This window comes from Eumetopias jubatus, unplaced genomic scaffold (assembly GCF_037043125.1).
Source record: "Eumetopias jubatus isolate StellerSeaLion01/CBP00866 unplaced genomic scaffold, mEumJub1_p1.0 scaffold_14, whole genome shotgun sequence".
NCBI lineage: Eukaryota > Metazoa > Chordata > Mammalia > Carnivora > Otariidae > Eumetopias > Eumetopias jubatus.
This window is the reverse complement of record NW_028274820.1, coordinates 65,136,946-65,159,659: the sequence shown is the minus strand read 5'-3', so window position 1 is coordinate 65,159,659 and position 22,714 is coordinate 65,136,946. Positions and strand designations below refer to the sequence as shown.

Sequence of the window (22,714 nt, the reverse complement as noted above, 5' to 3'; positions counted from 1 at the left end):
AACAGGGTTGTCACTGAAAGGTCAAGCTGGATCTCATGAGCAAGTGGCAAAGACATTGGCTTAGTTACTGGAAGCTCAGCACTAAAATAAAACACAGTGAGGCCTGCTTGGTACTTCAACGTGAAGGCAGTGTCAAGTTGGCTTGTGTAGGTCCCAAAAGAGATTTCTAATCCCCTGCTTCTTCCAGCTCCCCTCATGACAGTACCTTTTCATTCTGAGCCTTTGGAGGAGGGGAGACTGCCAGGCAAGCTGGCATCCATTTCTACAAGACATCCATCACCTGGCCACACTCTTTCAAAAGTGTGCCTGTTTGTATTATCACCATACTTTGATTTAATTAATGATAAACCACTGGATAAAGTAAGGTCTAGGATCTATAACCAGTCTCTAAATTTAGACATGGGGTCGGGGGGAAAGAGGGAAGAACTTCTCCAATTATACCAGAATGGCAGATAACAAAATGACATGGAAATCAAAATAATCTAGTATTCTGTGTGTTTACAGTATGTTAGAATGTCCTTAAATAAAGGCTTTTCCTCCTCATTGCTCAGTTTCCTGTCTGTAAACTGGAATGTGATTTTCCCCCTTATTTCATAGTTTAGAGGAGAGATTAATGAACATTTGTAAAATATTAATTTTATACCAAATAAAGCATAAATGATATTTTGTTTTTCACAAAATATGATGGTGAATATCCACTTGCACGTTACTCTCAGAGGGATCAAATCTCTAAGTCAAGTTATAAAAAGGAACTTCTATTACTGTGGCACTCTAGATCTTCCTTGAATAGCAGCTAAAGCTAAGTGAGAAATTAAATTTCCATTTCCAAAATAAAAAAAAAAACAAATCTTATACTTTATAGCCATTTATGTGAAGAAACTCCCAAATAAGAAATTTCATTAAAATGTGGTCTAAGTTTTTTTACAAAACGGTGTTAAAATCTCTGCTTAAAACCGTATGACATGAACTATTTGTGGGTATTTCTAAATACGTGTTTCCAATATTTTAAACTTTTTGAGAAGTTAGTGCTGAGGAATTTTCTTACTAGTATAGTTCTCACAAGCTACAGAAAAAAAAGTTGCCAGGCATATTCCTGGACTTTGCACAAAATCACCAAGGAACCTTTAAAAACCATCCCTTGTCTCTTAAAATTCAGTGAATCTAGAGTGGGGCTCAGGAATCTGTATTTCTAAATATCCCCTCTAGGGGCACCTGGGTGGCTCAGTCATTAAGCATCTGCCTTCAGCTCAGGTCATGATCCCAGGGTCCTGGGATCAAGCCCCGCATAGGGCTCCCTGCTCGGCGGGAAGCCTCCTTTCCCTCTCCCACTCCCCCTGCTTGTGTTCCTGCTCTCACTTGCTCTCTCTCTGTGTCAAATAAATAAATAAAATCTCTAAATATCCCCTCTAGATCCAACCCTAGGCAAATTTTAGAACTACTGAAAGATTGCCATTGTACATTTCAAAAAGCATCAAGCTGGCAGTAGAAAACCGTGCTTTGGAAAAGGGGTGGTTCTTTTCTTTATAAGAACAGAGAGCAGTCCTCTCTCTATTCTTTTGAAGTGATAAGCCAAGGAGTTTCTTCTGTTCCTCCATATATAACCACTTGTTCTTCAAAAGAATTTTAAAACAAATATAATACATATTCATGGTGTATGTGTGTAGTTTCTAGAGAAACGAAAGTCATCATCAGGTAAAGTCAAGTCAAAGGAAGACAGACCGTTGCTGGACACTGAAGCAAAAAAAATGCTACTGAGTAGCTGAAAAGTCAAAGAATGCGCCTTCTAAGCCAAATCAAGAAATTAATTCTAAGTTTTGTAAACTTTTCAAACTTTATTTTATTTGCTTTAGTTCAAAAAGAAAGAAAAGTGGTCCTTTTAACCTTCCCACCAGAGAAAATACTGTGCAGACATGTAATTTTAACCAAGTCGTGGCTGCCCCCTAGTGCCTGCTTACCCCAATTACAAGATTTTTTAAGGGAGTCTTACTAGTCCTGAAAAGAATACTTCCTTTCAGCTTTGAAGTAAGAACACAAACTAAAGTTGGTTTCTAAATGTCCTGATATATTCATTCTTGTAAAGTGACTATCCCTAGCCCTTTAATTTATTTCCCAGGATATCTACAATTTTTGAAGTCTACCTGACTTTGAACGGTGTTGCTAAAATAATGCAAGATATTTCTATGCTTTTGTTTTCTGTTTGTATATTCTTTGCACACCATACAGAAGAGCCCCTTAATCTTGGCCCTTGCTAACTACCAGAAGCAGGGTGTGCCCATGTGCCATGAGTCTGAATGCCTCCCCTTCTGTGTTCCTACAGGCCCAGTAGCAGAGGCAGATGTCTGCAATGGAGCCAGACCCACACTTGTGCTTTTGCAGCCAGTCTTCTACCAGAGCCAGGCCTGCTAAATGGTCAGGCCCTAGGTGGGTGGCTTCCATAATCTCTCTAACCTGGCTATAGTTTCCTAATTTGCTGATCTCCCTGCCCCTGAATCAGCAAGTATCAGGATCCCAGGCACTCATTGGGACCACCGCCCTAGCCTGTTGGGGAAATGGCATTGGCTTGTGATGGGAGGGTCCTTGACTTGGGTCACCCCAACTTCTCTCCTAGTTAGGATTCCTTCAGGAATATTCATATGCCAGACATAATTCAAATAGGTGTGCTCATATACAAACTGGATAGTTAGCATTTACTAATTATGTCTTTTTTTTAACTTACTTGCTTTTTTCTCTTTGCAGAAAGCCAAATACAATTTTATGCTTCTTGAAAAACTATACTGAACATAAAGTAGTCTTCTTTCAAAGTAGGAATTTAAGTAAGACAATCAAAAGTAATGGAAATTTGGTAGACAGAAAGCAAGAAAATTTGGGCATCTATTTTGCTACTTAACCAATACTTTAAAAATCACCAAATTTAAGGTATTATCACTATGTAATCACATTCTAGTGAAAAATATCACTCTCTCTAAAAATGGCCAAAAGTTAGAATGAGAAGCTTCTGAAAGTAAATCACCAACAGAAAGAAAAATCAGCTAATCTGCAAAAGTAAATATTTATTCTTTTGGTACACATCAAACATACAGTGGTCTGCATCAGAATAATATTTATTCACAAAGTGAAATGAATTACTTACATGTTACTATGAAACAATATGCCACATTTTTTGAAAGGCAGAAACATACCATACAAATGTTACTGAAATCAGCAGCTAGAGTAACTAGAGTAGCTATAACTATATATATTGACATGTAACATGTTAATGATTTATTTTTACAAGGAAAAAATAACTTTCCAAACAGCATGTACCTTATGACCCTATTTTTAAATATTTTTTAAAATTATTTTTATTTTTATTTATATTTACACATGTTACAACACATTCAAAATCTGAAAGGATATATACTAAATTGAAAATATGATTTCTTCCTGGGTGGTAGAATTAGGATAATTTTTATTTTCATTTCCCTCTCTTACCTATATTTTCTGACAAAGAATTCTGATATGTAGTACTTGTGGCTTTTTTAAAAGCTATTATTTTTTTTTTTAAAGGGAGTAAAATTATGCCATGCTAACTTTTATGGTTATCCTCGGCTACCACTCTGTCCTTTCTTCAAGTTCAGTCTTGCTGAGTAAATTAGAGAAAGTTTTTCTTGGTTGGGGCCTACACTTAGGATGGGGGAGCAGGATACTGTTTAAGGATCTCTATTGTTTGTTTTCATCATTTTTTGAGTCTGAAATTCCTCTGTTTCCACAGTCCAGACTGACTAAGGAAAGACTAGAGTACATTTTGCAATAACTGGCTTTTGCTGCACTCTGCTGGAACATTCTCTGGTGTTCTGCACAAAATGATCAACAAAGAATGCTCAGGCCTTTGCTATATATATCTGGTTTAAAATGTCGTCATGGAGGTTTACATATTTCTATGGATAAATGAGAATGTTCTTTATCTAATAAAAGGGATATAGTTTACAAACATACACACCAAGGATCACCATGCTCACATATCAATAAGTGGCTATACATGCAGTAGTTGATTATGGTATGTTAGAGGTAACATTTTTAAGTGTTTATTTTGTACCTTCTAAATGGTAGATCTTTTCTCAACTCTTCTAACAAACTCAAAGATCTATCTTCAATCTTGTAAATTCTTTAGAGGTACCTAACTGGACTCACATTATGTGGAATCATTTGTTACATTAAGAAGAAAAAAAAGGAAACCCTACCAAATTAAAGCAGTTTTTCAGTTTGTTGGGAAATACTCAAATGACTTACACCTGCTTTGTCTACCTACCAATTTCCCTGTTTTTAGTCTTTTACCTCTTCCCCCAAAATGCACCTGCAGTCAACATTCAGCATGAAGCTCTTTCGGTGAAAAGTAAATCAATTTGTGTTGGCCCAAGATTCCACAAAACAGTGTCTAGAGAGGCCTTAGTAACACAGATGCAATGGAAAAGAACCGTGGCAGGCTTGTTTCAACAATCTTCTGAGGGCAGTAAGAAAAAACTTTCACCTTAGACCTGTCTTGGGAGTTGCAAACACAGATGTTGGCAAGAATCCCAGCATACACAAAATACCTCTCAATTTTTACTAATACCTGCTAAAATTATGTTTTGGACTCTCTGCCTGGAAAGAAAAGTCTGGGATGACCCGTCTTTTGACTTTATAATCTGCATAAATCTCTTGAAGAGGGTTCACAGGAAAAGTTTCCATGGAACATTTCTATTAAAAAAAAAAAGACAAAGAAGAAAGAAAGAGAGAGAGAAAGAAAGAGAGAGAGAAAGAAAGGGAAAAAAGCAGCAGCCTCCACAGCATCATCTCCCTCTCTGTGGATTTCTCTGCTGCACTCTCAAATGAGTGGGGAAATTCAGGAGTCCACAGGCCACAAGACAAAGTGTGCATGGGCCTCAGAGCGGATCCCTGCCCAAACCTTCCAATAGCATGGTCAAAAGCCGACTGTATACTGGTGCCCCCAAGTGTCTGGTGCTGGGCCAGCAACAAACCTAGACCTCAGGGCCAAAACAACCAAGGTCTTGTTTTGCATAAATGACCTGCTATTAAGATAATCCTGTGTTGTAGGAAAAAACACTGGCCTGACAGAGGTAAAGAAGCCCCACCAACTAAGCATTTAGAAGGGCCAAACCCTGAACCAGCCCTCCAAATTCATTCTCTCATAAAATCACTCAATGCCCTTAAAACAGAAAACTAAAGGAAACTGTGGCTCAGAGAGCTTTAATAATCTGCCCATGGACACAAAGGTGGTTAACAGTGAAGTCAGGGTTGAAACCCAGGTCTGTTTCATCCCAAAATCTCTTTCAAGTCCACCAAACTGTCTCAGAGATTCCAGTTCTTGTCCCATCTCAAATACTTTTAAAGAGTCATTGACTCTTCAGGGCTTTTTAAAATTCTTTTGTGAAATGATATAACTGAGCATAATTTCTAAAACTTTCTTAAACTCCCAAAATCCATTATTCTCAGGATCTGTTCATATCTTTCTTTGCCCACCTCTCAATTTTTTTTTTTTTTTTGGATGTGACATAGGATGTAAATTCTCTAGGCTAAAAAAATCCAAATCCAAGGTAATCCTAAAGGCTTCAGATGTCAGACAGTCTCTATTGCTGAGTATAGCTTGGAATTGTCACTAATGTTCTCTCTAAACCTGGTCATATTTAGTGGTGTGTGATTATCAAATAAAAGTAAGCCATATAAAACACCAAGTGCTATAAAAATATTTAGCATGGTCTCGGGAAATTCCAATCCCTAAAATTATTTATTATTTATTCACTACAAATTATCCCCCCAAAATTGTCTAACATATTGGGAATCAAATAATGAAAGATGTTTTTGCCACACCACCATTATGATCTAGTTTCACAGCATTTTATTACTGTATCATAATCGCTCAGCATATTGATATAAGGTGACAATGACTCTATTTGGAAAACTTTTATATTTAAAAAGCAAGTGTTTTAAATCTTTAAATAGAAATAAGCTACCCATTTCCATCAATTGTTTGATCAATTGTTTGACCTTAACCAAAGCATGGTTATTTCAAAAAGAAAGCAAGTAACACTTTTACAATCTATTTTCCTTAATAAAAGGTACATTTTATTTCATTATTGATGTACAATTTTAATTAAAACTCCAAGTCCACATTTTGCTTTTTAAATGATAGATATTTTCATTAGCTAACAAGAAGTTAACCCATTGCCACAATCCTCCTGAAATAATGTGTGTGATGAAGAATAATTAAGGTAGCAAGGGCAAAAGGTTACTTAAGACTTTACTACGGTGTGAGCTTAAATTATAGGTTTTAAACAAGATGTAAGGACCAATGCGCATAAAAAAAGTGCAATTTTAATGGAATGCAGAACAAATTAACTTTTTAACATTTAATAATACCCAATTGCATAATGGGATTTTGTAAGTGCTACAGGGAGCAGAAAATAAAAGTAACACTGCAAGGTATGCTTGTTAACTACTTCAAGCTAAAGCATTACTGGCCTACTAAATGCTGTAGTAAATGGACACACTGACATGAAAGACTGGATTCTGCCATCTGATTGGCATGTTTTGTTTGTTGTTTCTTTTTAAAAAAGCGGAAAAGATCAAAAACCTTTAAGGAATTTTGTTAGCATGTTCTCAGAATTTCTTCTCAATACTTCCATAGGCTGGGAAAAGTTTCTCTTGCAGGGTTACCTTCTCCCCTATCAAGTCAACCAGAAAGGTGGCTACAAGATCCTTTTAAACCCAGCTCTCTCCACAGGGGCAGAGCCACCATAGCATTCTGGTCCTGGACCTAGGGAACCCACAATTCAAACTGTGCCTCTTGCCTGTAAAGCAATAACCACAGGGCATGGGGCCAGCCTTTGTTTTCATCCGATTAATTGAGCGAAAATGGTTTCAACTGTGAAAAGTCCCCCATGACTTAGCTCCAAAGCTTGACAAAAGAGGAATGGAGTATGTGCCCAAGCTTCAGAATTGCATTTCAAGAAGTCACTGTCGGCCACACACCCTGTCTCCCAAGGGAGAGGGTCAGTGACATGGTCAGTTCTTATTCCTTATAATCAGGGGTGAAAATATATCCATCATCCTTCTGCTGACCACATTTGTAATCAAACCAGAGGAACCAAAACCATGTAACTTTCAAGAGCACTAAGAGCTAATCTTAAGTTTCCTCCAAAGATGTCAGGGACTACATTCATTTATTCACGCTATAAACTCTGGGTTACCTTCCATAGGCCAGGCAATGTGCTTGACAGAGTGAACAAGACAGCTATGGTCCGTGTCTCTACAGGACCTAGAACCTAGCAGCTGCACACTGCCATAGATAGTCTCGGTCAACTGAGCTTCAAACTCTTGGTAAAGAGGAAAGTGCCCAAACTCAAACAGTGAACACAGGTCAGCAGAAACACTATTTCCACCTAACTTCATTATATGCTCTCTTTTCTGTGCTTTAATCCTTTGGTGAAGCTCCTGAAGAATTTGGCTGAATGAAAGACTGGCCATTAGAAAGAGAAAATACTAAGACCCTTTCTAAAGGTTGACAGTGAAAACCCATTCTGATCAGCCAGAAAATCTCCTTTCTTATAGTCAGGCATATACTAAAACATTCTTAATCCCCACCTCTTTGACTCTGCTAAACAGTTATGGAAACAAGTCAGCATTTTAGGCAGCCACCACCAACTGTTCAGAATTGGCATAGGAGATAAAAATTAGTTGCTAGTGCAATCTTAGACTGTATTAAAAGAGTTTCTAATGCCATAAATATAGGAATATGAAATTCTAAAAATGGGAAGTATCCAACTTAAATTAATTCCAACATTCCAAAAGTGTGTTTATTGGTAGGGTATTTAAATCATAGAAGGAATTTCCCCAATGAGACAATACTATAAATTGTGTTAATGTCACAAAACAGTCCTCAAAAGACTCTTTTATCCCATTATGTGCCAAAATGGAACTGAACCAGTATACATTTGAAATGAAAAACTAATAGAAAATAAGAGACTTATGGGGGGTTAGTATACTACTCACAATAAAAGTTTAAGACAGCATTGTGGACTAGACTCAAGAGCTAACAACTACTTAAACTGTTAAAATGTTGTGTCTATTACAGCTGTTGGGATGCATATCTTATTGCCCAACTAGACTAGAAACCACTTGAGGAAAATAACCATTTCTAACACATCTTGTACCCATTCCTAACTTCCTCCCCCTTCAGTGTCCCTGATAAATATTAAGCAAGTGTAGATAAATGACAGAATTTCCTAGTAGGAAACCTAGGATTATCAGGGAAGCAGATGCCCCTACTCTTTTCTATACACAGTGAAGAAAAAACGAACAATGAGGCAGCAGTGTCACTTTTTTGCTCACTAAAGGGAGACATTTGGCTACCTTTTCCACTGCCTCCATGTGACTTGGAATGGCCATTTATACCTGTAAGATGCTGATAAGCTATGGATTTAGAGTAACATGGAAAAGTCCACTAGACTGTCAACTCCATAATGGTGGGGACCATGACTGTCTTATGAACCACTAAGGACCTGATGACTATCTCAGTGACCTGGCACATAGTAGGTACTCAATATGTGTTGAATGAATGAAGGACTATAGTGTTCAGGCAATAGTTTTTAACAGGCCCCTGGAATTTGTACTGTATAGCATTTTGAACCCTAAAATGTACATAACTTCTCGGCCTATCATTTATTTTTCTAATTTTTATAAATGTGGGTAAAAGAACAATTTCCCTTTCCTTTTAATGTGATAAACATGAAGAAAAAAAAAAGAAAGCAGCACACACTTGATAAATGGTAACTGGCCCTTGCGCATAGTGTCGGGAGACACCACCAGTGAGGGAGGCTACCAAGCAGAAGGCAGGACTCACATGGAGAGGGCTGCCAGACAAACACCATGGGGGAATGCAGGCCCAGTGTGGCTAGGACTTCTGATTTTTCAAGAGGAACCAGAAGTCAAATTCTTCAAAATAAAATCTCTTAGTATTTAATTTTGGCAACTAATAAACATTTTAATAAACTGCATTAGCCAATTCTGTTTTCTGATCAAGAAGATGAAAATGATTTATTCTTTTGCTGTAACTAAAGGCAAAAGAGAGAGAAAAATGGGAGAGAGCTCTCCATTTCCTTGTGTTTTAGCAAAACTACAAAGGATCTCAAAGGCCCTTTCTAAGTTGGAAAAAACTACTAAACAGGGCAACAGTTTTCAAACATTTAAAGAACTGAAATCCTAAGTGAAGCCCAATACCTAAAAGAAATAAAACTGAGGTCTACCAGTTGTACCCTTCACCCTTATCCGATGGTGCAAGGCATGCCAGTGAGGCCCTAGGTTTCCATTGCTGCCATTTTGGAAAACCAATGACTGTGGTGGTGGGCTTCTTGGAATGAGAGGAAAGGAGACAAAGTCTCAGGCAAATCCAAGAAGGGAATGGACTTAAGAGTCACAATCCAAAGTAAAAATATATTTTGTAAAATGTTCCATTATAAAGTGCTATGGGTAACAGCCAAAGGCAGGAAGAAACCTAGTAAGCTAAGAACTGCAGTTTTTCTCATATTCCTTGAGTTCAGAAAGCACATGTAAAAGAAGATGCCACAACAAGGCCCAGAGACAAACTATATAAAACCACTGAGAAACTAGAACTCTGAATGGGGGTCCTATGCTTTAATCACCACATCCAACATTAGACATGAAAGAGGAATTAGCTCATCCAAAATGTTGACAAAGATTAGGACCAAGGCCTAACCACACTACAAACTCACACACACTACAACTAGTAGGACACTATTTTCGTCTATAAAACTGGCAGAGTTTTTGTTTTTTTAATGATAATTCCCAATGTCAATACAGGAGCCAAGAAGTAGACGTTCTCATGTGCTTCTGGGGGGAGGGACAGTAAATTGATACAACCTTTCTGAGGGGAAACATGTATTAGAAGCCTTTACAAATACACATGGACCTTGGTCCAGCAATTCCACATGCGGAAATCTATGCTGAGGAAATGGTCATGAATGGACCAAGTTTTACCTCCAAAGATATTTACTGCAGCATTATTTGTAGAAATGAGATCTTCAAAGCAACAAAATTATCCAACACTAAAAAACTGGGTAAGCTGATTTTGACATAGCTGCTATGTAGCATTAAATAAGATGTTATAATGCTATTTATAATGACATGAAAACTATTCTTGAGATAAAATCAAAAAACAGGACTATAAGCACATCTTTTATATAACTATCCCAATTTTTAATATAATGCATGTATATACACAGAAAAAGAGAAAAAAGAATGTTCACAAGGAATTACATTCATTTTAATTTTTGTGGTTTGCATTTGTCTGAGTTTTGCAAATTTTCCACATGATAGTATTTAATGCAATTCTTATATTTTGTTCAAAAGGTACATAAAATGAAATTTGATTATTTTTTTTTATTTCTGATTGTTTTAAAAGAGACTTTTGTAAAAATTTTCTTTGTGGATATAATTTAAAGTCATTCCACTATATAATCCAATCAAAAGTCAGTCATTGCTTGACATTGTTTGACTTGCCCCTTTTCAATCATTTTCCCTTTTCTCTCCATTTCTCCCAACAAACAGAGCCATTTGTAGGCCTGAAGAAGTCAGAAAAATTCCTACTAATTGATCTAAATCCCAAAATAAGGGAAGACTGCAGGGGCACTCATGTGCTGCCTCCTTCTCAGTCCACTTTGAGAAGTTCGGTTTGGTTTGGTTTGGATTTTAATACACTGTAAGCAAGGGGCCAATGGCCGGCCCCTGTCTTTATCTATTTGTGACAGTATTCTATATGTGTTTCCATATGCAACTCTTTGCTCTCTTCAGTTGGACTGGGTGGTCTTCTAGCACAGGACTATGTAGACATATTCTTTTGCAGTTTCCCTCTAAGGTGCTCTGCAAATAGTGATCCTGACATATCTACTAGGGAAGATACCATTAAGGAAAAATTAAAGCTCCCCTTGCACATTCTATGCTGCTGGTGGCACTATCAACTCACAAAATTAGCAATTACCTGGTCATTTAGATTAAAGCCTTAAAAATGTTCCTATTCTTTGAGCTAGTAATTACTCTAATGGAAGTCTATCCTGAGGAAACAAATTTTTATTTAGGAAAAAAAAAATTCAAAACAAAAAATTAAACTCAACCTAAGTCTTACTAAGGGAATGACTAACTAAATCATCATTCACGGTCCCAGTGGACTCTCCATCTTGACAAAGCTGAAAGGTATAATGGCTGACAGTGGAAGTGAGCCTGTAAGATTTCTCAGGCACCAAGAGTTGTAGGAATGCCTGATTCTCCATCCCTTTACTATTGAAACATATTGTATCTGGACTTGTACTTGTTTGGAGGCTAAAGGAACTATCATTTAGCTCATAACCTAGTCTTGACTATGAGGAGTCCAGAAGAACTAATTCACAGTAAAAAATAAATTGACTCTTTTTCTAGGTCCTAGGTATCCAATTATCTTCTAACATCCCCTATTAAACTATATCAAACATTGCAGCCATCAGCTTTCAAGACTTTATGGAAAATAATTTTTATTTTAAGAAGAAAAGCCAAAATCAAGGAGACGCTATCAAACTAGAAATTAAAATTTGGAAAAATGAAGTACCTCATCGGAATCTGTGATTCAGGCTCATGAAAAACACATTTAAAAAAAAAGAACTGTAAACCTAATTGGAATGTAAAAAATAATTTACCTCAAATGACATACAGCATAAACCTTTCAAACACTTGTAACTTAACACCGAAAAGATGATAGAGCCTATTCTTGTTCCAAGATGATAATTGCTTTTTAAGTACAAAGAGATCATAAAAATTCCAGGGACAAAACAGAATCCTGAAACAATTCAAATCACAGCAAAGGAGGATTAGGAGCATTGCCCATTGTACCTGCAGTGACTGCTCAACTCCAGGAGTAGGAATGATAAACATAGGTCTAAATATGTAAGTTGTAAAGTGCATATCTCATTAGCAAAATAATATCCTGGTCCCAGAAGAAATTTCTGGCAGAGACATAAGACATGCCTTCAGAAGCTCCCTGAAGAAATGCCAACTACCGCTGGGGCAGGACCACTGAGTTCAAGAAATAATATGTTGAGCCCTACTATGTGCCACACCAGGCTCTGTGCTAGGCAATGGGGCACAAGAGTGAACATTAGATCTGGTAGTTACTGTTATCCTGGAAACAGACTAAAAACAGATGGAAAATCCACTTCAACTGAAATGTACAGTACTTATCTGCTAAGTAAGTTTCAGGTCCTGTAAGAAAAATGACATGGAAGCATGGCTACAAATTTTTTCTAACATGATGGGTCCTAGTACAAAAACTACACTAAACTAATCTGTTGTTTAGTTATTACAGCTCCTATTAGTCATTGTTAATATCAATTAAAATGATTTTCATCTGATAATACATTTTAATTTAAAAAAATTATATATGAGGGCGCCTGGGTGGCTCAGTTGGTTAAGCGACTGCCTTCGGCTCAGGTCATGATCCTGGAGTCGCTGGATCGAGTCCCGCATCAGGCTCCCTGCTCAGCAGGGAGTCTGCTTCTCCCTCTGACCCTCTTCCCTCTCGTGCTCTCTGTCTCTCATTCTCTCTTTCTCAAATAAATAAATAAAATCTTTAAAAAAAATTATATATGATGCATCTACTCATAGCTCACTTAAGCACTACTGTATCTTTTTTGAATATTTATCATCTTTAATGGCAAAAGACTAGACTAAAAGGTAATATTTGTCTACCTTTATAATTATCATCACTATAAGAAGGTCACGCTCCTTGAGGTTAGCAACCATATCATAAACACCTTTATATACCTCTTCCAGTCACAAAGAAACTCATACATAGTAAGTTGCTCAATAAATATTTGAGCGAGTAATCTCCTAAACGGAATCTTTTAATCCCTGAATTTCAATGATCAAATATCCTATTTTTTCTTAAGTTTTTTTTTTAACTATTTCCAAATATTTTGACACACCACATTAAACATTTGTAGTCTGGAGAACACTTTTAAGACTTAAGAATTACCACAAAATACATTTCCTAGGCTGAATCTAAAGGAGTTATATTAAGCACACATGTAAGCTTACATGAAAAGCAATAAGAAATATTCCATTTTTGTGTTGTTTCTTGAAATCTGATCAACATACAAGTTTAAATTTAAATGTATAGGAAAAAAAGAATAAATTGACTTATTTCAAGAAGACAGTTTTGCAAAGTTGTAAAACCGGTTCCATAGAACCTAAGATTTCATCTCTCGTTAGGGAACCTAACAAGGTTTGTGGACAAGCAACAGTGTTGAAATCTTGTCAAGAAATATTTTAAATATTAAAAAACTATGTCAACCCTTGTTCTGTTCATGACTAAACTTGATACCATCAAGAAAAATTAGTTTCGGATGTGGGATACTTCAGGGATTTGAAGTAGTTTGCTAAATAGGAAGCTAAATCCAATTACTTTTCTGTAGATTTGGCATCTTCAACTGAAAACCAATATTCCAATTAACATTAGACAAATATCCAAGCTTATCCACATGTTCCAGGCATCCTTTTTGGCTAACAAGTAGACTCCATTTCTGTATTTAATTATTCCCTTATGTATACATAGGGCCTGCATTATACTTGAGGTATATAAGGCAAAAAAAGGGGGGGCGGATTTTAAATTCTCCTGTGGTTCACTTCTACATATGCACAACCCAAATTTAACCTCCTATATAATTTTATCTTCTTTTCTAAATTTAAAATGTGCCAACACTAGTCTTCTTTTAAATATGAGATGTTTTGAACTACCTAAATGGTACAAATGTCAAAAGCACTCTCTATATCACTTCACTCTACTCAAAAATTACAAACAGACAAACAAAACACAGCTTCATCATCAAATATTGCCTTTAGCTTGCCTGAAGCTTAAAAGCAATTGAGATATTCTGAGCCAGATTATTTATGTACCTGGCTCCCTTACTTCAAGGGAAATTTCTGACGTAAGAGTAGCTTCAAGGAGAAAAGATTCAGTTCATTATCAATCAGTAGAAACTCTTCATAAATGGAAGAAGAAATTCTCAAGAGTGGGAAACTTGGTTAGCATGGAATATATACCTGTGGCTCTAGAGTGATATAACGTATTTCATCTTTTGTCGACTACATGAAATGTCAAATTTTATATTAATGTTATGTTACCAAAGAACACAAGTTTTTCTGACTAGAACTTTACAGCAAGCAATATTTATTTATTAAGAACCAGCAAAGACTATCATTATGTCAGTAGTGAAGTATCACACCAGGTCTAACTTAGGAAATTGCCTTCAGTCTATTTTCTAAGAGTGAAAACTTCGTAACAAACTATAAGAATGTGTGTCTGTATATAGATGTGTGTGCAAGTATGTACATTCAGTAAAATATCAGCTATCTAGACCTTGGTAATGTCATCCATCCAAAACAATAATAAGAACTGTGAGGGAGCCTGGCTGGCTCAGTTGGTAGAGCATGTGACTCTTGATCTCGGCGTTGTAAGTTTGAGCCCCATGTTGGATATAGAGATTATTTAAGCAAAATCTTTAAAAAAAAAAAAAAAAGAATTATGAGGGATTAGTGGAGACAGTAAGAGGAGAATATGCCTGAACTCCCAAAAAAGATTCATAAGTAAAACCCACGTCCTAAAACAAATTCACATAAAGCACCAACAAGTTTAGGCCTCTGCTTAGCATTCACTCTTCTTAATACATGTATCAAACAAACCTAGTAACCTCTTTGCTAAACCTCTAGAACCAGTAAATTAAGAATCAGCTTGGCTATTACAAATCAGGAAAAGCAACAGAAAATAGTACCCCAAAATCCAACAGAAAGAAAGAAGTCAGATTATATTTTATTTTAAGGTAGGCAAAAGAATTTTAAATAGTATTTTTGTCTAGACCATTCACTGCAGGGATGAGGAATACTTAATGGGCTTTATATGTAGAGGACCACCAGACTCAGGCTTCAGACCTGTTTTCTGCTCTATCCTCAATGCTTCCCAATGAGTCATGACCTATTAGTGGTATGTGCAGTCAAATAAATGGGTTATGAACATGGTTTTTTGTATGAGGAGGTGGGATATCCTAGTTGAAATATATATTCATTGAATATGGAAATAGGTAGAGACTATCTCTGGTTAATTTTTATCACCCATCCCCTCACAGTGCCTAACACAGGATTTTAAACATGAGTAAACACCAAAATGTCCCATAAGGGAATATATGAATCATATGGAAATCATCTGGACAGAGCATGTCAAGAGAGAGGAGCAGCAGGTCAGATGGTACACATCAACATTTAAGGTAGGAGAAGGAAAAGTAGCCTATGAACACAGCAAAGAAAAACCAGTTATAAGAATGGCTATACATTAAGATAGCCTGGGAAGCTTTCAAAAAAGTAAGATAGGTTGACAAAGTTAAACATGGTAGAGGAGCGTCTGGGTGGCTCACTCAGTTGAGCACCTGACTGTTGACCTCAGGGTCTTGAGATCTCAGGGTCTTGAGATCAAGCCCCAGGTGGGGCTCCACACTCAGCAGGGAGTCAGCTTGGGATTCTCTCTTTCCCTCTCCCTCTGCCCCTCCCCCCGCTCACATGAGCACGCTCTCTCTCCCTCTAAAGTAAATAAAAAAAAAGAGCATGGTAGAAAGACTGTGTAATATTATAACCAAAAAAATATTTAATGGATTTGGCAATCAGAAGGTCAGAGGCAACAGCAGCAGGGGCAAAACCACATCATCTAAAGTGATCTACAGAGTCAATGTATTCTCTCTTCATAACACTGGACTTGGCTATGGATTCCTGGATATGACACCAATAGCATAGGTAACAAAAGCAAAAATAGACAAGTGGGACTACATCAAATGAAAAAGCTTCTGCACACCAAAGAAAATAATCAACAGAGTGAAAGGCAACCTATGGAATGGAAAAAAAAAATTCACCTATTATACAAAACATATAAGGAACTCCTACAATCTGATAATAAACATCTTGTCTACGGCCATATCACCCTGAACACGCCCAATCTCGTCTGATAATAAACATCTATTAGGAGGGCCATTATCAAAAAAGAAAAAAATTAATGTTGGCAAGGATGTAGAGAAATTGGAATACTTGTACACTATTCATTGGATGAAAAAATGGTACAGCCACTATGGAAAACATATGGAGGTTCCTCAAAAGATTTAAAATAAAACTACAATATGATCCAGCAGTCCCACTTCTGAGTATTTATCCAAAAGAACTGAAATCATTATTTCAAAGAGATTTCTGCACTCCCATTTTCATTGCAGCATTATTCACAGTAGCCAAGGTATGAAAACAATCTAAATGTCTATGAAGAGATACATGGATTAAAAAAAAAATGTGGTATATGTATATACAATGTAATATTATTCAGCCATAAAAAAGAAGGAAATTCTTCCATTTGTGACAACACGGATGAACTTTGAGAACATTATGCTAAGTGAAGTAAGCCAATCACAGAACAACAAGTACTGCATGATTCCACTTATATGAGACATCTAAAGTAATCAAACTCATAGAAGCAAAAAGTAGAATGGTAGTTGCCAGGAGTAGAAGCAGGGTGGGGTGGGAAAGGGGAGGTCCTATGCAGTGGGTGAAGAGTTTCAGTCATGCAAAATGAAAAAGTTCTAGAGAGAAAAAAAAAAAGAAAAAGTTCTAGAGATATGCTGTATAACAATGTGCATACTGTCAACAAAAATATACTGTAAGCTTAAAAATTTGTTAATAGAGTCTATATATGGGTTTTTTTAACACAATAAAAAAGTGGACAGATAAATGAAATGGAAAATGAGAGAATAGAGAAAATAAAAGTAGACAGTTTCTGATGAGACAAGTGTGCAGAGGGAGAAAAGAAAGAATGGATTACATGTAGAAGAGAAATACAAAGAAAAGTTGCAAGAGGCAGGTCTGTGACAGGATAAACTTCAGCATGTTTATAGGCTATAGGGAAGGAACAGAGAGAGGGAGAGATCAAAAATGTAACAGCCAGAATAAATGATGAATAAGTTATTATTCCAGAAAATAGTGGAAAATCAAAAGGATCAAGTGAAAAACTGATCTTGAAGAAGAGGAAGAAACCCTCACATGCTGCTGATGGGAATATAAAATGATACAACACTGAGGAAAAAGTATACCATAAAAATTTAAACATAAATTTACCACATAACCCTGCAATTCTACTCCCAATAATCTACCAATAATAATCCCAATAAAAACAAAACATATGTCCACAAAGACATGCAATAAATGTGCACAGGAGCATTATTCATTTATTGGTCAAAACTGAAAACAATCCACATTATCTATCAACTGATAAAAACAAAATGTAGTGGGGGCACCTGGGTGGCTCAGTCGTTAAGCATCTGCCTTCGGCTCAGGTCATGATCCCAGGGTATTGGGATCGAGCCCCGCATCAGGCTCCCTGCTTGGCGGGAAGCCTGCTTCTCCCTCTCCCTCTCCCCCTGCTTGTGTTCCCTCTCTCGCTGTCTCTCTCTGTCAAATAAATAAATAAAATCTTTAAAAAAAATGTAGTGTATTCACACAATGGAATACTATTCAACAATAAAAAGGAACAAACTGCTGACACATTCTACAATATGGATGAACCTCAACAACATTATGTTAGGTAATAGAACTCAGATCTAAAAGAATACTTATTGTACAATTCTAACTATATTAAATATCCAGAAAAGGCCAACTTAGACAAAAAAATAGATTCGTAGTTTCTTGGCATTAGGGGTAGAAGAGGGGATTAAGTGTAAATGGGCACAAGGGAGCTTTTGAGGATAATGGTAATGTTCTAAAACTGTATTGTAGTGATGTTTGCACAACTCACTAAAATTCATTAAATGGTACATTTCCAATGGATGAATTTTGCAGTATGCAAATTATACACCAATAAAGTGTTTGTTTTTTTTAAGAGATTAGGCTAACTTGACTGGCATGTATGTTTTGCAGAAGTGGGAGTTAAAATTAGAAGGAGTTGTGTCCCATTCTTCAGAGATCTTTGAATGCCAGAGAGAGAAGTCTCAAACAGATAGACAAAGGAGATCCCCTGAAGGTCTCAGAATGGGATAGGATAAAAACAAATAAAAAATACAGATAATTACATTCGGAAGATTAGTCTTATCTAATGTGTCAAATAAGAAGTTGACACATTAGATCATAAAGACCAGGAATTGTGGGCTCCTTGAGTCCGTGGCCTCAACTAGCAAGAGCTGATCCTCTTACATATTTTCACCTTGAATCACAAAGGTGGGATAAAAGAAAGATGGCCCATGAAAATCTATCAGTTCCATGAACTTTGAGCCCATCATTCCAACTGAGAAATCAACTAAACATGCAAATTAAGTGCTGGCTAGAAGCCAGTCCTAGATGGGGTTAGAGGGAGGCAAAGAATCAATATTTGGGTGGGAAGTATGGTTGAATTTTCCTGAAATCCAATATCCTGCTATAAGAGATTTAGAAATCATATAAAAGGAAACTTAAAAACCACAATATAGGGTGGTCCATCAGGGAAAATAGTGATCTTCTGATTTTACTGCAAAACATTCCACTAATGATTCCCAAGTACAGTGACAATACATCTAAATCCATTTAAAGTCCAATGTTCCTTCTGCCCCAGGAGCCATGGAGGGGCAACAGCCATAGCTCTGCACTACCCTACGGCCATGGGCCTCAACAAGGGCCACAAGGTGACTAAGAACATGAGCAAGCAGCAGCTGGTGCCTCACTGAGCACACCAATTTCCAAGCTCGTGTGGGACATGATCTGAGAGGTGTGCGGCTTCACCCCATAGGAGCAGTGTGCCATGGGGTTGGCTCAAAGTCTCCAAGGAAAAGTGCACCCTAAGTTTATCAAGAAAAAAGTGGGGACACACATCTGTGCTAAGAGGAAGAGAGAGGAGATGAGCAATGTCCTGACAATCAAGAGGAAAGCAGCAACCAAGAAGGACTGAACTCTTCCCCTCTGTACGTAATAAAGCTTTTTTGGAACTTGATAAAAATAAAAAATAAAAATGAAGTCCAATGTTCAAAATTCATTTCTTTTAATTAGATTAAATCACTTTTACCTATTACTACCTTGTTCCTGAATATACAGTTGAGTCTCACAAAATATCTTTTTAAAAATATATCACCTCAATTTATCTTTGGTTACATTTCATACTTTCAAACAACACTCAGGGCACTATTAGCCCTCTGGATATAAATATACAGGGAAACATATCAGTATTGATATAACTACTTAGCTGTTCATAGATAATCCCTTAAAGATCATACACATCTTTTTATTTTGTTAAGTAATATCATAAAATAATCTCTTTGGCTTTGTTTTCCTTAACTGAGAGAAAGAAAGAAAGTGGGGGAAGGGAAGGAAGGTAAACAGGAGGGTTATGAGGATGGTGATCATTGTTAATTCACAATTCAAACCATTCAGAACTCCATTTACAGAAAACTAATACAAAAGGAATAATTGTGCTAGATAGGATTAAACAGGAAGATAGATAACATAAATGAAAGAAAACTCATATAATTACAGATAATTAGAGGCCACTTATATATTTTTTCTCTCATCACTAATACAAAAAGGTAAGATTTTCATTTCCTTATAATGGGTTCATTAATAGTTTTATTGTAATATTAGAAACATCTTGTTCCTGAGTATCTCAAAGGACTAATTTTTTTAAAAGATCAAACAACAAATAGAAAGAGATTTTAGCAGAAGAGGGTACCCCTGATTACTTTTGGTTTAGAATACTTTATATCAGACAGATGATCAAATTTCTGAAGCTGAAAAATTTGCCAAAATAAAATCCTAATACTGAATGTACAATCTAAGTAGGTATTCACACTAATATTAGCAAGCAGAAAAAACCAACTATCAGTTGAAGAACATGCAGATAAAGAAGTATGAGTTCAGTTTATTAAAAAAAAAACAAACATATGACCCAGGGAAGTAAAGCATACCAGATGGATATTAAAAGTAGAATGTTTTTATATACAAATAGGTCTGTTTTCCCCTTGATTTATGTACAACCCCCATTAACGTCAATTAGTGTTACATACATAAATCAAAGGAAGCATAACTCCAATGTCATAATACTACTCTGCACTTGTATATCTTGTTTGAAAACTAATTCAGTTTCAAAAAGCCCTGTTACTTAGATCACTATTATTAGCATCCACCAAATAAATGTTGACTAGCCAAAAAACACCCCCCAGGCTTACACTAAATGACCCTAAAGGCCCATTTGTTTCTGAAATTCTGAACTGATGGAAATTTAAGATTCTAAGTCCGGTGCCTTAACCATTATGCAGATACAATAAATACTTATTGAAATTTTTACTAGAAGATAAGCACCATGCTGGATGCTGCTCAGACAGGTTCTAAGGTGTCCAAAGATAAAAGTGAAGAAGCCAAGTGACATACCCAAAGTCAAAGAAACATAAAGAGCTGGAACTAGGACCCAAGTCTGTTGACACAAAATTTGATGCTTTTATTTTTCTTTTTTTTGGAACAATACGTGAAGACATGGTTTATGTGAGCAAAGTTTCCTAGTAGTCCCCCAACCATCCAAGGTTGGTTCCCACCGCCTGCTAGTCACAACCAGTGAGTGAAAATCATTGCATTAATGATAGTCTTATAATGAGCTATAATTTAAAGGTATTAAGGAGGGGTGGCTGGCGGGTTCAGTTGGTTGAGCGGTTGTGCTCCACTCTTGATTTCACCTCAGGTCATGATCTCAGGGTCAGGAGATGAAGCCCAGCATAGGGCTCTGCACTCAGTGGGGAGTCTGAGATTCTTTCCCTCTGCCCCTCCCCCTGCTTGCATGATCTCTCTCTCCCTCTCTCTCTCTCAAATAAATAAATAAATCTTTAAAAAAATTAAAAATAGGGGCCGTTGGGTGGCTCAGTGGGTTAAGCATCTAACTCTTGTTTCCCACTTAGGTCATGATCTCAGGGTCCTGAGATCTAGTCCCGAGTCAGGCTCCCCGCTCAGCAGGTGGTGTACTTGAGATTCTCTCTCTATATATAAATAATAAATAAATAAATCTTTTTTAAAATATATTAAAAAATAACAATAAATAAATAAATAAAAGGATTAGAGGAAAGAAAAAAACAAGAGACATTACAAGAAACAATATAAAACTATGAGTTCACAATTATCTGTAGCTAGAACTGTAATGTCTGCTGAGGTAGCCACTAGCCACATACAGCTATTCGGAGCTTGCAAAGTGCTGCAAATGTAAACTAAACAATGTACTGAAGACTTACCATGAAAAAAATACAAAATATCTTGATAATTTTGATTTGATCACATGTTGAAATGACGTTTTACATATATAGGGTTAAATAAAACACATTATCAAGATTAATTTCACTGGTTTCATTTTGGTTTTTTTTTTAAATGTGGCTACTAGAAAATGTAAATTATATATGTGGCTATACTTGCGGCTTGAAGTATATTTCTGTTGGAACAGACCTTATAGCCACACACATATATTAAATATATCAGTGATATACTTATAACAAACACACTTTGGAGATTACATTCTAGATTGCACTCTGACCTAGTGGAAGAAAAATTTACATAATTTTAGAAGAGCTTTGTATATTCCTCTAGTTTTGTTGAGGGACTAGTGAGGTGAGAATGAGACAGAATAAGACAACCCTCATCCTTATTCATATACTAATTCAAGCATACCATTCAGTTATCTAATTGCTCCCTTTTGAGTGAATAGGAATAAACTAACTCATATATGGTACAATAATCTGAAGTTCTAAACATTCAGGGAATAGAGAAATGAGTTTATAGGGTATATACGGGAGAGAGAAAATACTTCCTTCAGAAAATACCAATGAAGTCCAGGAGTTTGTGATCACATCCCATTTTTAAAGTTATTATTTTTAAAAATTGTAAGATACACAGAACATAAGATTTATTATCCTTTTTTATTTTTTTTAAAGATTTTATTTATTTATTTGAGAGAGAGAATGAGAGCATGAGAGGGGGGAGGGTCAGAGGGAGAAGCAGACTCCCTGCTGAGCAGGGAGCCCGATGTGGGACTCGATCCCGGGACTCCAGGATCATGACCTGAGCCGAAGGCAGTCGCTTAACCAACTGAGCCACCCAGGCGCCCCTTATTATCCTTTTTTTAAGTATATAGTTCAATAGTGTTAAGTACATTTACATAATGTGAAAAATTATTTTCATGCTTATCAAATTGTGATCATTATAAAAGGAAACTGCTTAAGAATTTAAAGTCATCTAAAACAAATGTGCACCATTTTCAATTTTTTTATATTCCTTCCACATCTTTGCACACTCACCTACTATAGATACATCTATTTCATTATTTGAAACTTACTACATACTAACTGCTATTTTCAATTATTCAAAATGTTTATATTATTCTAGTTTTTTAAATGATGAAATGAAATAATGATATGAAATGAGATCATATCAAATGGTAGCACTACAATAAAGTTAAGCATTTTCCAACCATGGAAAGCTAGTTTATAGTGATTAATGTTATAAATGACCAACCTGATGGATGTATTTTTTTCCCTTTGTGAACTATTTTCTTAGATAAATAGCCAAGAGTAGAATTATGGGATAAGAACATATAAACTCCATTTTTTAGCTTACCACTTCC

At 36.3% G+C, this 22,714-nt stretch overlaps 1 protein-coding gene and 1 pseudogene across 1 annotated transcript in view; one reads left to right on the top strand and one right to left on the bottom strand.

Annotated features, from left to right (window-relative positions):
• LOC114200206 (large ribosomal subunit protein eL36 pseudogene) overlaps positions 1 to 19,015 on the top strand; it is a 76,002-nt pseudogene extending 56,987 nt beyond the window's left edge.
• Positions 1 to 22,714, bottom strand: part of BBS9 (Bardet-Biedl syndrome 9) — a 470,178-nt gene that overhangs the window by 200,439 nt on the left and 247,025 nt on the right. The window lies entirely within an intron of this gene.